The sequence below is a fragment of the Pelobates fuscus genome, chromosome 1 (genome assembly GCF_036172605.1).
Source record: "Pelobates fuscus isolate aPelFus1 chromosome 1, aPelFus1.pri, whole genome shotgun sequence".
Classification (NCBI taxonomy): domain Eukaryota; kingdom Metazoa; phylum Chordata; class Amphibia; order Anura; family Pelobatidae; genus Pelobates; species Pelobates fuscus.
The window spans coordinates 62632472-62646865 of NC_086317.1; the positions used below are offsets into that span (position 1 = coordinate 62632472).

Below are 14394 nucleotides of genomic sequence, written 5' to 3' on the forward strand. Positions count from 1 at the left end.
ACATTAGATGACTCTTTACAGGAATTGTTTAGGAAGGCTGTGTAAGTCACATGCAGGGAGGTGTGCCTAGGGCTGTATAAACAAAATCATTTAACTCCTAAATGGCAGAGAGTTTAGCAGTGAGACTGCAGTAGTATGATCTATACACAAAAACTGCTTCATTAAGCTAAATTTGTTTTGGTGACTATAGTATCCCTTAATTAGTTAACATTAGAGCATAATGCTTTACTAACCCCTGATCTAGCTTATATAAATCAATATGTGATGTATGTGATAAACACTAGATTTAAGATGAACATGTCATTTTTAGCTACATTTCTAATTTTTTTTTTTTAAAGAAATCCCTTTGACACACACCATTAGAATGGGCAGCTGTAGGCAGTCTTTAACTTTCCCCAAAGCCTGCTCATCTGGTGCCTTTTATAATATACCGTATATATTTCATCTGTAAGACGATCTCAACACAGGACCAAATACGGCCTGTATACCAGATACTACTGAAGAAGTTTGCTTGATGACAACGTGATCACTAGGCAAATTCTTCCTAATTAGACAGATCTTCAGAACTACTGTGATTAAATCACCATTTTACTGCTCACCATAACGGTAAAAAGAAAAATGCATATAATAAATACTTTATTAAAATGCAATAAAATAATACTTTATCATTCCATCTGGCAACAATTATTCAGAAACGTGTATGTTTATTAATTTAGAACTCGGTCTGACCCTGCTATTTTGGCAATAACTTTCCATTTCTTAACCTTTCAAAAGACATTATACCTAAAAAAAACAATGAAAATGGCAAGGCTTTGAATCTGTAGGCAACATGAATAAATTTATCAAATCAAATGCTAATAAGAGAAAACCTAGCACATAACACCAAACACAACGGTCAACATTAATAAAGCATCTTATATCTGGCATCCAGAGGCCATTCTCACTCTGACTGTAACCTGGCCACACTTCCATAATGTCTGAATTACGTTATACTTTTAACTGTTTACCCCAGTCTCTTAATCAAGACATTAAAGGAACACTATAGGGTTCGCCAGTGACAGGGACACGACAACCAGATCACTTCACTGAGATGCAGTCAACTGGGTGCCTATAAACTCCCTTTAATAGATTTGAGCCAACAAAATGCAAGATTGGATGAGAGTATTCAAAATGACCCACAATGAAAAAAGGTAAAACTGATTTTCCAAAAGTGAACAATATACAGGGTGTGCTAAAGAATATATAAAACACGCAATAAACTTTTGGTTTTCTTTTTGTGTTGAGTAGATTGTACGTTTTACATATTCTTTAGCACATACCTAGTAATTTTAATCACATTTATGGAAGTTTGACAAATGACTAATATTGGCTGTACCTTGCTGCCAAGACTCTAGAACAGCGGTTCCCAAAGTGTGGGTCGCGACCCACTGGTGGGTCGCAGGGCGATTCCCAGTGGGTCGCGCTGACCCACACATCCAGGGCCGCCGGCAGTCAGGCAGACTGACACCAGGAGGGAGCCCGGCGGTTTGCCCTGTATGCCGCCGGGCTCCCTCCAATCAGTCTGCCCAGCAGCTCCGGTCTGCAGCTCCGGTCTGCAGCTCCGCCGGGTGCAGAGCTGCAGACTGTGTGATAGAAGTCTCGCGAGCTCCCAGAGCGTTACCATGGCAACACTCAGGGAGCTCGCGAGACTTTTATTACACTGTCTGCAGCTCTGCACCCGGCGGAGCTGCAGACCGGAGAGTTACCCCACTGGACCACCAGGGAGACACTGGACCACCAGGGAATTAAATTAAGGTAGGACACAGCCCCCAAATCCTGACCCCTAATGTAAATAATTTTCTCCCTACCCCCCGCCCCCCCAAACTGTAACCCCTTCACTCCCTGCCCCTTCCCCTCCCCACCCTGTAACCCCTTCACTCCCTGCCCCCTCCCCACCCTGTAACCCCTTCACTCCCTGCCCCCTCCCCACCCTGTAACCCCTTAACTCCCTGCCCCCCCCAACTGTAACCCCTTCACTCACTGCCCCCCTCCCCACCCTGTAACCCCTTCACTCCCTGCCCCCTCCCCACCCTGTAACCCCTTCACTCACTGCCCCCCTCCCCACCCTGTAACCCCTTCACTCCCTGCCCCCCTCCCCACCCTGTAACCCCTTCACTCCCTGCCCCCCTCCCAACTGTAACCCCTTCACTCACTGCCCCCCTCCCCACCCTGTAACCCCTTCACTCCCTGCCCCCTCCCCACCCTGTAACCCCTTCACTCCCTGCCCCTTCCCCTCCCCACCCTGTAACCCCTTCACTCCCTGCCCCCTCCCCACCCTGTAACCCCTTCACTCCCTGCCCCCTCCCCACCCTGTAACCCCTTCACTCCCTGCCCCCCCCAACTGTAACCCCTTCACTCCCTGCCCCCTCCCCACCCTGTAACCCCTTCACTCCCTGCCCCTTCCCCCCAACTGTAACCCCTTCACTCACTGCCCCTCTCCCCACCCTGTAACCCCTTCACTCCCTGCCCCTCCCCACCCTGTAACCCCTTCACTCACTGCCCCCCTCCCCACCCTGTAACCCCTTCACTCCCTGCCCCCCTCTCCCCACTGTAACCCCTGCCCCCCCAAACACTGTAACGCCTGCTCTCCCTGCTCCCCCACTGTAACCCATTTTCTTCCTGCCCCCCACTGTAGCCTTCTCTCCCCCTGCCCCCCCCACTGTAGCCCTCTCTCCCCCTGCCCCCCACTGTAGCACTCTCTCCCCCTGCCCCGCCCTGTAGCCCTCTCTCCCCCTGCCCCCCACTGTAGCCCCCTCTGCCCCCACTGTAGCCCTTTCTCCCCCTGCCCCCTACACTGTAGCCCTTTCTCCCCCTGCCCCCTACACTATAGCCCTTTCTCTCCCCTGCCCACCCACTGTAACACTTTCTCCCCCTGCCCGCCGCCCACTGTAACCCTTTTTCACCCTGCCCCCCTACACTGTTACCTGCACACACACTCCCTACCACACGGTCACCCTCACCTGTCTCTGCGTGTATGTGTATGAGTCTTCTTTTGTGTCAGTGTGTGTGTATTTGTGTGTCAGTGTGTATCTGTTTACATGAGTGTATGTGTATCTGTGTGTAGGAAAATAAGTGTCATTGTGTGTGTATCGCTGTGTCAGTATGTGTATGTGTGTGTCTCTGTATGTGTGTATGTGTGTGTCTCTGTATGTGTATACACTGCACACATACTCTATGCAAAAAACATGCTTACATCCAAACACACATTGTGTATATGTATATTTTATATACACAATATACACACACTGCATCCACTACACACGCACTGCAATCAAACGCAAACATTACATACAAACACACCCATGTATTAAAACACCAAAATGATATACGAACACCCCTTCATTCAAACACCGACACTACACACAAAAAGCACACCTACATTTAAAGTCCAGCACTACATTCAAACACCCCTGCGTTCAGACGCAAACATTACAAACAAGTACACCACTACATTCCAATGGCAACAGTACATACAAACACTCCCATACATGCACACACATACTTAAAGGACCACTTCAGCTTAATTAAGTGGTCTGGGTGCCAGGTCCATCTAGGATTAACCCTGCCTGCTGTAAACATAGCAGTTTCAGATAAATTGCTATGTTTACAAATGGGTTAATCCAGCCTCTAGTGGCTGACTCATTGACAGCTGCTAGAGGCGCTTCAGCGCTTCTTACTGTGATTTTCACAGTGAGAAGACACCAGCGTCCATAGGAAAGCATTGAAAATGCTTTCCTATGGACTGGCTATATGCGCGCACGGCTCTTGCCGCGCATGCGCATTCAGCCGATGACGGCTAAAGGAGGAGAGTCCCCAGCGCCAAGGGAGCCCGGCGCTGGAGAAAGGTGAGTTTTTAACCCCCTTTCTCTCCCTTCAGCCTGGCGGGAATGGGACCCTGAGGGTGGGGGCACCCTCGGGGCACTTTAGTGCCAAGAAAACGAGTTTGTTTTCCTGGCACTATAGTGGTCCTTTAATACACAAACATGCTTACATTTAAACGCTCAAACACTGCTCACAAATATAACCCTGCAACGATGGACAAATGGTAGATTCCCAGCAGGCATAGCATTGTTGAAGTTCTCCGACAGGTGGAGATCTACCTTTTGGCCACAATTGCACTAGAGGGGGCCCCAGAAAGCATACTTGCACCAGGGCTCTCTCTACATTAGTTCCACCACTGGGATAATCAATGTGAGGGGCCTGGATGAGCAGGACACAACGTCTGATTCTGACTGAGTCTGTGAGTAAGCAGTTGTATGCCTCTAAAACTGATTGCCATGATATGCAAAGTTTCTGCCTCTAAAACTGCCATGATATATCAACATTATGCCTCTAAAACTGCCATGATATCCCAATTTTATGCATCTAAAGCTGATTGCCATGGTGTGCCAATTGTATGCTTTTAAAGCTGATTGCCATGGAGTGCCAATTTAATGCATCTGACTGTTTGCCAATTGTATGCCTCTGAAGCTGATTGCCATGATGTGCCAAGTTTGTGCATCTAAAAGTGATTGCCATGATATGCCAAGTTTATGCATCTAAAGCTGATTGCCATGGTGTGCCAAGTTTATGCATCTAAAGCTGATTGCCATGGTGTGCCAAGTTTATGTATTTAAAGCTGCCCTGATGTTCCAATTGTATGCCTCTAAACCTGGTCGCCATAGTGTTCCATTTGTAAGCCTCTAAAACTGATTGCACGGGTGTGCCGATTTTATGCACCTAAAGTTGCCATGATGTGCCAAGTTTATACATGTAAAACTGATTGCCATAATGTACCAATTTTATGCATCTAAAGCTGCCATAATGTTCCAATTGTATGCCTGTAAAGCTGATTGCCATGGTGTGCCAATTGTAAGCCTCTAAAGCTGATTGCCATGGTATGCCAACTGTATGCCTCTAAAGCGGATTGCTATAGTGTGCCAATTGTATGCCTCTTAAGCTGTTTGCCATGGTGTGCCAGATTTATGCCTCTAAAAGCAATTGCCATGGTGTACATCTAAAGCGGATTGCTATGGTGTGCCAATTGTATGCCTCTAAAGCGGATTGTCTTGGTGTTCACTTTTTAAAATATGCATTAAAAAAAGCAAGTGGGTCTCGAAAAATTACCATTTTGAAAAGTGGATCTCGGGCCATAAAAGTTTGGGAAGCCCTGCTCTAGAAGATCTAGAATGGAAAGTCCGATCAGCTTTGGTCACTGAGTGATGGTGTTGGGAGTTGTGGAGCTGTAGCAAGCATGACCTAGGGTTAACCTGTGAAAAAGTTGGAGCGGGCTAAGTTACAGTAAACTTCAATCATTGGTACTTGTCAGCTGACCTGCTCCAAAACATGGATCACCTTCTGGGAACAGAAACACTAGAACGTATAAAGAATCTACTGGTGATGAATGAGTGGAAACTTCTAACCGTGCTCAAGCAACACGGAGTCACATGCGATTCGTTTTCTGAATTAGTTGCACATTGAAACATTATTTGTCATAATTTTAGCTTCACAACTTTAAACACCTTCTAGCAAGACACGGTAAAGCTAAAAGAAACATTTTACTCGTGTAACCCGAACCCCTTTATAGAATGTAAAAACATTCAACCACTACATAGCAAATGACAACATTCATATTGCATGAAAAATGTTACCAAAACAGCTGGAAATAAGTCAAAGAAAAATGTCAGAGTAAAAAATTAGGCTTGGACATCTATAAGGAACACTTGTGTTAGGAATACAAAGATGTATTTCCAACACCAACGTGTTCCTCTGCCCACGCGCCCCACTCCCAGTATTATAAAGGGTTAAATAACTATTCACGTATCTTGGTGCACAAGACACATTAGGCCTTCCCCATTGGAAAGCAGTGCCTCAATGTGAAGGACGTCCAGCGTCGTTTCACAAAGTCAAACTCCTAGGAAGTGTCTACCAGACCACCACTAGAGGCAGTCTTAGTACTACAATGTAAACATTGTAGTTTCTCTAAAACTGCAATATTTTACATTGCAAGACTATGGGGGACAGGGACACTGCACCCAGACAACTTCGATGAGATTAAGTGGTCTGGGTGCCTATAGTGTCCCTTTAAGGAACACTAAAGCGTTAGGATCCCATTGTACAGCGCTACGGAATCTAATGGCACTATATAAATTATAATAATGTAGGTTTGTATTCCTAATGCTTCTGTGCTCCTGTTCCAGTACAATACAGGTCACCTCCCCCCCACCTTTCGTGATATAAATTTCTAAAACAATTTATTTACTTTACTTGTGCCTTTATTTTGCAATTCAGGTTGTAATGTATTACACTGTACAGTTTAGTGAATAACCGTTCCAAATTAGGGTTTTTGTGTAACTTATTTTTGCTTTTGTAAAAAACAAAAAACAAAAACCAGCAACATTGCTCGAAGATATTAGTCTAAAACCATAAGTAATGGAAAAACCAATATGTCCCCAAAGCCATATATATCACCATAAGTACTGACCTGTCAAATGTCAGCTTGCTAACAGCACTGTACTAAATAAACACAAATGTTCTTCAATGGGGCAAGCATGCAAGCTATTTTTGGACTGCAGTTCCCTTAATACTCAGCCAGGAATCATAGGAAATACAGTCCAACACCAACCTGAGTGCCACGGTTGACATGATGATTATGTATAATGTTCCCAGATTGACATGTTTCCATGACACATAGTACTGTGTATTAAATGCACTCCCGCCAGTATCTAGGAGTCACTTACTAGCCTTACCTTTTGTGTCACATTACCCCACTCCCTCTAGCATGTAAGCTCATTGAGCAGGGCCTCAACCCCTCTGTTCCTGTGCGTCCAACTTGTCTGGTTAAAACTACCGTATATACTCGTGTATAAGTCGATCTCATGTATAAATCGAGTGCAGTTTTGTGAAAAACAATTGTGAAATATGCTATGCCTCGTGGATAAGTCGAGGGTAAAACTTGGGGCTATGAAATTTTATAATTATATACACACACTCATACAAACACACACACTGCATTATTTACACACACACTCTGCATTATATACGCACACTCTGTGTGTATATAATGCAGAGTGTGTGTTTGTGTGAATGCAGTGTGTGTGTGTATATAATGCAGTGTGTGTGTTTGTATGAGTGTGTGTGTATATAATGCAGTGTGTGTTTGTATGAGTGTGTGTGTGTATATAATGCAGTGTGTTTGTTTGTACGAGTGTGTGTATATAATGCAGAGTGTGTGTGTGTACAGGGCCGGCCTTAGCGGTGTGCGCGCTGTGCGGCCGCACAGGGCGCCATGGAGCACGGGGCGCCGCGCGGCCGCACAGCCGGCCGGGATTTAAAAAAAAATAAAATAATAATATATATTTTTTTTTTTACAATTTGCAGCGGGGGCGGAGCTAAAAGCGCCGGAAAACTGCTGCAGGGGAAGCAGGAAGGAGTCCCTGCTTCCCCACCAAACAGTCACCAGGAGCTGCACTGCCTCCACAATGAACTCCACAGGTAACTGTGTGCTTGTCATGTGAGTGTGACTCTCTGCCTGTGTGTATTACTGTCTGTGTGTGTGTATATGACTGTCTGCCTCTGTGTGTCTGTGTGTATTACTGTCTGTGTGTTTGTGTATATGACTCTCTGCCTGTGTGTATTACTGTCTGTGTGTATCACTGTCTGCCTATGTGTGTCTGTGTGTATGACTGTCTGTGTGTATCACTGTCTGCCTATGTGTGTCTGTGTGTATGACTGTCTGCCTGTGTGTGTGTATTACTGTCTGTGTGTGTGTGTGTGTATATGACTGTCTGCCTGTGTGTGTGTATTACTGTCTGTGTGTATGACTGTCTGCCTGTGTGTGTATGACTGTCTGCCTCTGTGTGTCTGTGTGTATGACTGTCTGCCTCTGTGTGTGTATTACTGTCTGTGTGTGTGTGTGTATGACTGTATGTATGACTGTCTGCCTGTGTGTATTACTGTCTCTGTGTGTGTATGACTGTCTGCCTGTGTGTGTCTGTGTGTATGACTGTCTGCGTGTGTGTGTGTATGACTGTCTGCCTCTGTGTGTGTCTGTGTGTATTACTGTCTGCCTCTGTGTGTGTCTGTGTGTATGACTGACTGTCTGCCTGTGTGTGTCTGTGTGTCTGTGTGTGTGAGACTGTCTGCCTTTGTGTGTCTGTGTGTGTATGACTGACTGTCTGCCTGTGTGTGTCTGTGTGTGTGAGACTGTCTGCCTTTGTGTGTCTGTGTGTGTATGACTGTCTGCCTTTGTGTGTCTGTGTGTGTATGACTGTCTGCCTGTGTGTGTGTGTGGATGTCTGCCTGTGTGTGTATATTACTGTCCGTGTCTGTGTGTATGACTGTCTGCCTCTGTGTGTGTGTGTGTATTACTGTCTGTGTGTGTGTGTATGACTGTCTGCCTCTGTGTGTCTGTGTGTATGACTGTCTGCCTCTGTGTGTCTGTGTGTATTACTGCCTCTGTGTGTGTATTACTGCCTCTGTGTGTGTATTACTGCCTCTGTGTGTGTATTACTGCCTCTGTGTGTGTGTGTATTACTGTCTGTGTGTGTATTGCTGTCTGTGTGTGTATTACTGTCTGTGTGTGTGTGTATGACTGTCTGCCTCTGTGTGTCTGTATGTATGACTGTCTGCCTGTGTGTGTGTGTCTGTGTGTATTACTGTCTGTGTGTGTGTATGACTGTCTGCCTGTGTGTGTCTGTGTGTATGACTGTCTGCCTGTGTGTGTCTGTGTGTATGACTGTCTGCCTGTGTGTGTGTCTGTGTGTATGACTGACTGTCTGCCTGTGTGTGTGAGACTGTCTGCCTTTGTGTGTCTATGTGTGTGTGTATGACTGTCTGCCTGTGTGTGTGTGTGTATGTCTTCCTGTGTGTGTGTATGGCCGTCTGACTCTGTGTGTTTGTCACATACAACCAATACACGCATATCACACACTGTTAATACACCCATTACAAATATCACACATAGCATACATATCACACACAGTCATCACACCTACTATCACATACACAGACAACACAAACATTACAGCATACATGGATGACGGGGGGGGGGGGCGCTGTGAATATTTTTCGCACAGGGCGTCTAAATGCCTAAGGCCGGCCCTGTGTGTGTATATAATGCAGAGTGTGTGTGTGTATATAATGCAGTGTGTGTGTGTGTATATAATGCAGTGTGTGTGTTTGTATGAGTGTGTGTGTGTGTGTATATAATGCAGAGTGTGTGTTTGTGTGTGTGAACTGGGTGGGGGAGGGCATTTTTATTATTTTTAATATTTTTTATTTTAATATTTAAAAAAAAAATATTTTAGTATTATTTTTTAATTTTATTATTTAATTTTTTTTACATTTTAATAATTACATTTTTTTTGTATTTAATTTTATTTTCGTCCCCCCTCCCTGCTTGGTACATGGCCAGGGAGGGGGGCTCTCATTCCCTGGTGGTCCAGTGGATGGGCTGTGTAGGAGGGGGCTGGCAGAGAGCTCTTACTTACCTTTCCTGCAGCTCCTGTCAGCTCCCTTCTCTCACCTCCGGTCCGGTCAGCTCCCCTGTCAGCTCCCACTGTAAGTCTCGCGGTCTCTCGCGAGACTTACAGGGGAGCTGACCGGACCGGAGATGAGAGAAGGGAGCTGACAGGAGCTGCAGGAGAGGTAAGTAAGAGCTCTCTGCAGCCCCCAACAGGACCGCCGGGCTTGTAATGAGCCCGGCGGTCCTGGTCTGTATTATGGCAATGTAAGTTGCCATAATACAGACATAAACTCGAGTATAAGTCGAGTTGGGGTTTTTCAGCACAAAAAATGTGCTGAAAAACTTGACTTATCCTCGAGTATATACGGTACATGTTTATTTGTCCACTCACTGCAAATCGCTGCGGAATTTGTTGGCGCTATATAAATAATAACATAATAATAATAATAAGCTACATGAATACTATTAAATACATTTAAAATGAAATGATGCATTAAAAAAAAATATATATAAAAGTGGAGGGATTTGGGCCCAACCCAAATGCTGGCTTATTATCTGTTTGTTTATTTGTTTTCCATCAATAAAAACTAACTCCAAAACCACAAAAAAAAAAAAAAGGAATATGCCAAAACAAATAAAAATAATAGTAAAATAGATAATCATATTTTAAGTTCCTGCATTTGCTGCAAAGCGGGATTTGTAGTTTCTGCAGTAAGCTTTGCACAGAACAGAAATAATACATAACAAATAAATTATATATTTATTATTATTATTTTTAGATTTATCTTTTCTTTTAAATGATTGCTGGTGATTAGAGATTAAAACCTAATCTGATGCTGACGCACTAACTCACAGTTTACAGTCTAACTTTAAGTTGCTGAGTAACTGTCACTAACGCTTTAAAAGATGTGCAAATATATAGAGAAGTCTGGTTCTCAGAAGAGTCTAAAAGTGATCCCTGCTGTAGCTAAAATTGTAATTTAACCTTTTAGGCCCTGAAAGGGAATGCCCTGATTGCAAATTTATGCTTCCTGGCATCCGCCACACAGGGAAGGCTTTATTGAGTTGTGTGAAAAATAGCAGCACTGTCACAGGCTGATATATACGTGACAGTCCCAAAGCATCTGACTTTTTATGGACACCGGTTCGAGTTCATCAGAAATAGTAAAGTGCTGCTTGGAAGAGCATTTGATATCTATCCGAATAATGTGAATTATTTTGGATGGAAATAAATGCTGCTGACACACACGGACCATTTCTCACACACAAACACAAAATCTGGTTTAAAGTCTTTAAAAAAAATATATTTTTTTTAATGGTTTAACAGGTTTCCCAGAGGTCACAGCTACAGGCAGCACTGGTGAATTTTAATACAAATATTCGAAAGACTATGGTAATGACAGACGGTGTTGAGTGCTGGTGGAATTTAAGAACGCGGCTTGTAAATTAAATTTTTTTTATTTAATGCTGCCCTACAATCTGTATTTGATAATGCTCATGTCACATAACGGAGTTTTACTCTGTTGCTAAATAAGAAGCGGTTCTAATGGCGGGCATTAGAAGTGTGTTTAACCCTTCAAAGTAACCATTGACATTTCTAGAAAACGGCAATGATTTACCATGACGGGTTAAAATTACAGGAGCACTGCACCCAGATTATTGTGATGAAGTGGTCTGGGTGAATTTACTGGCCATTCACATTTGAAAAGGAAATAAATAATGTGGATTAATAGACTAAATATGACCCAACCAATTGGTCTGAATAAGAAACATTCAGTGGCAGCATTTCTTTAATTTCTTATTTTGTTCTTATTAAGTTTATTTGAATATTAGGGATATTTTACGTATATTGTCTGTGAAATGTAAAATCATTACTGTTTGTTTTTTTAAAAATAATGTTTGATGTCTAGTTGGGTAGCCACATAGTTACAGCTAACTTCTCATTTTGCTACAGTGAGATAAAGTGTTGCAATTTTTTCTTTGTGAGTATGTGTTTAGTAAAGTGCCATGCTGATGATAATGGTTGTTATCGTAACACAGAACACTCTTATTGTAATTTATTACTTCAGGTGTGTATATGGGTGTGCGATGTGGCATACATAGGGATTGAGAAAGGTTGTGACACTGAAATGTTGTGCTGTTGGTGTGCTGGAGTCATTGTGTTTGTTAGAGAAGACCCGATACAGCACTGGGTGCCCTGGAGACTGAGTTAAGTTGTCAAGCTGAACTAAAAAGGGTTTTGCTGCTTACCATGGGACAGAGCTAGATCACACATGGGTAGAATTTTAAATAATGAAAGATTCAGATAAAGCATTTCTGCCCACAGTTCATATACATGAAGGTGTCAGACCATACTGACAATCTTAGTCACAAATTTACTAGGCCACACAGCAGCTCTCATTATACCTCTATCCAAATGCAATAAGTAGGGACCACATAGGATGATTTCAACTTTTTTAACGTCGGTGAGCAAAAGAAACAATGTTGCACCTTCCCGAGATCTTTCCCCTTTGATAACCTTCTTGTAGTTTTCTGTTATTTCTTTTGAAGTCTCTTCTAAGCATACTGTAGACTTGTTTCTGCCCTCCTCAATATTTTTACACCCACTAAAATATTTCCTAACTAATAATATAGCGAATAAAAATACCTCAACTGGCATAAACTGTCCAACCCTCAGGAGAAGAGTCTACTAAGGTCATTACGCTGCATAGGATTGAGTTGGGAAATAACATCTATATCCAAGAACATATGTTGAACCAAGAGGAAATATCAGTGACTATTTCCAGGAAAAACACTCATATTATTAGTATCGACAAGGTCCTCCTATTTATGCAATGGGGAGAATTCCTCTTTGCTATGATCGTAGTGAGGGAGGTGGAATCTGTGACAGTGCTAGCAGTAACCTCTGTTAATGTTCCCTCAGTGTCCAGGGTGGTGAGCAAGCACTTCATAAGCAGAGAACTTGAGTTCCAGATCCTAGGAGAGCAGTTCGGACTAAAGAAACTGATGAGGAAGTAATGGGTCAATAAAAGCCCATTACTTCTGTGAGGGTTGTCAATAGAGAACACATGTGCCTTCAGCAGGGAGGTGGAGAGGTAGGTTTGCAAGACCCATCACCTTTTACATGACATATCACTGCTTCATTTGGTGGGTACCACATGAGAGTGCTGCCCTGCAGTTTGTAGAATTCACACGCTAGAAGATTTTCCATCTGTAGCATTTGAATTTTACAACATGGCAGGAGGCTTCATATTTTTACATAACTTTTACTGTCCTCCTCCTTGCCCGTGGATCTGTGGGAGTCTCCCTTGTCAAAGCATAATCTTGAATAATTTCTCAGACATACAGGGAGACCGCAGGTGGTATATTCTGCCACTCTTCCTCCTCTGAGGGTGAATCATCTGCTCTACATTCGTCTACTATCGCTAAGGAGGGAGATGGTAGTGGAGGGGGAACTAGGTCCCGAGGTTCCACTTGTCGGATACGTTCCAGAGTGGCCTTGCCTTAGTTTTTCTGAGCCCTACTAGTGTGTTTTAGAGGTCTCAGAACCCACAACGTCCGTGGCAAGTGGGTGGTCAAGGGGTATATGTGAACTTCTGAACAGTACAGCTGCAGCAGTTGTAATGATTTTTACCAACACAGTTCTATTCCACAGGAGAAAGCCTTACAGACACAACAATCTTTATTTAAAACGTATCAAAGGCTTATCTCAGAGGTACAGTGTAGCCCAGACTGTGTGCCGCAAGACGGCCGACGTCAATTTCGTAAACAAATCCATCGGGCGGCCCGATTTCGTGACCCGCCGGTGGTAGTATGCAGGTACCCCACACTCCCCCTACCCACAGAACCCAGTGAGACAGGCAGAAAACAGTGTGACAGCTGTAACGTGTGAGTGAGGTAGGAATAACTGTCTGTTGAGAGCCAGGGGCTAAGACCAGGAGGGAAGGGTCTGGGGAAATACAATAAAAGTGTACCAAAATATGTAAGAGGGGAGAAAAAGCCATAGGAGGGAGTAGAGTGGGAAATATAGTAGTAAAAGTAGAATCAATCCAAACTTCCATAAAAGAAACACACAGTAATGAGAATAGCACAAGAACAAAATACCCTGACCTGTGCCTTGGCTGGAGCAGCAAATAAAGAGGAGGAGCTATGCCTGACGTGGCTTTATATGGAATGTGTCACTTGTTTTGATTGGTTTAAGTTTTATGATTGACTTCTGCTGGTGGCATAAGTAAAGAAATGTATGCAAAATACTCGCCTCCTGTCATTATTAAAATCAAGATTATAGGTACACTATGTTAGCATAATCTACAATTCTACATACTACTGTGACAGTACCTGTCAATGTGGACAAGTGATATATGTCCATGAAAACTCTGTAAAGAAAGGTGTACTTGCAAACATACGCCCTTTGTTAAGGAACATAATGAGGGGTGGGCAATATAGTGATTTAAATCATATTAAAACTGATTTTATTTTTTTTAAACACACATTCTCTAGTATTGTAAATGGCTTACTTGCTTACAATTTGCTTTACTGCAAAGAGATATTTGATCATTTTACCTGCATATATCTTTTAAACGAAGGTTTAGCTTTATAGTACGTATTTGTCAGGCTTCTGCTTGCCGAAAGGTATTTGCCTGCACTGAATTTGAAAAAGAAGTCCCCTCTGAATAAAATCCCAGAATGTAAATATATTAGAATGTTCCATTGTGACAATAATATTGGTGCAAACAAGCCCCCCCTTTCCCTGTTAAAACAACAATTTAAGGATGATCATGCTTAGCGTTTGTTATGTCCTGGAAACAGATGGCTAACTGTATTTTATCCCATTACAGTGGAGCTCTGCCTTAGCTACATGTCTCTGTGGATACAGCCAAGCACCGAGGTCAGCTTTTTGACAAGGCCAT

The 14394-nt window shown here is 43.3% G+C and overlaps 1 protein-coding gene across 2 annotated transcripts in view; it reads right to left on the reverse strand.

Annotated features, from left to right (window-relative positions):
* CMSS1 (cms1 ribosomal small subunit homolog) overlaps positions 1 to 14394 on the reverse strand; it is a 292216-nt gene that overhangs the window by 27308 nt on the left and 250514 nt on the right. The gene's annotated exons all lie outside the window — the stretch shown is intronic.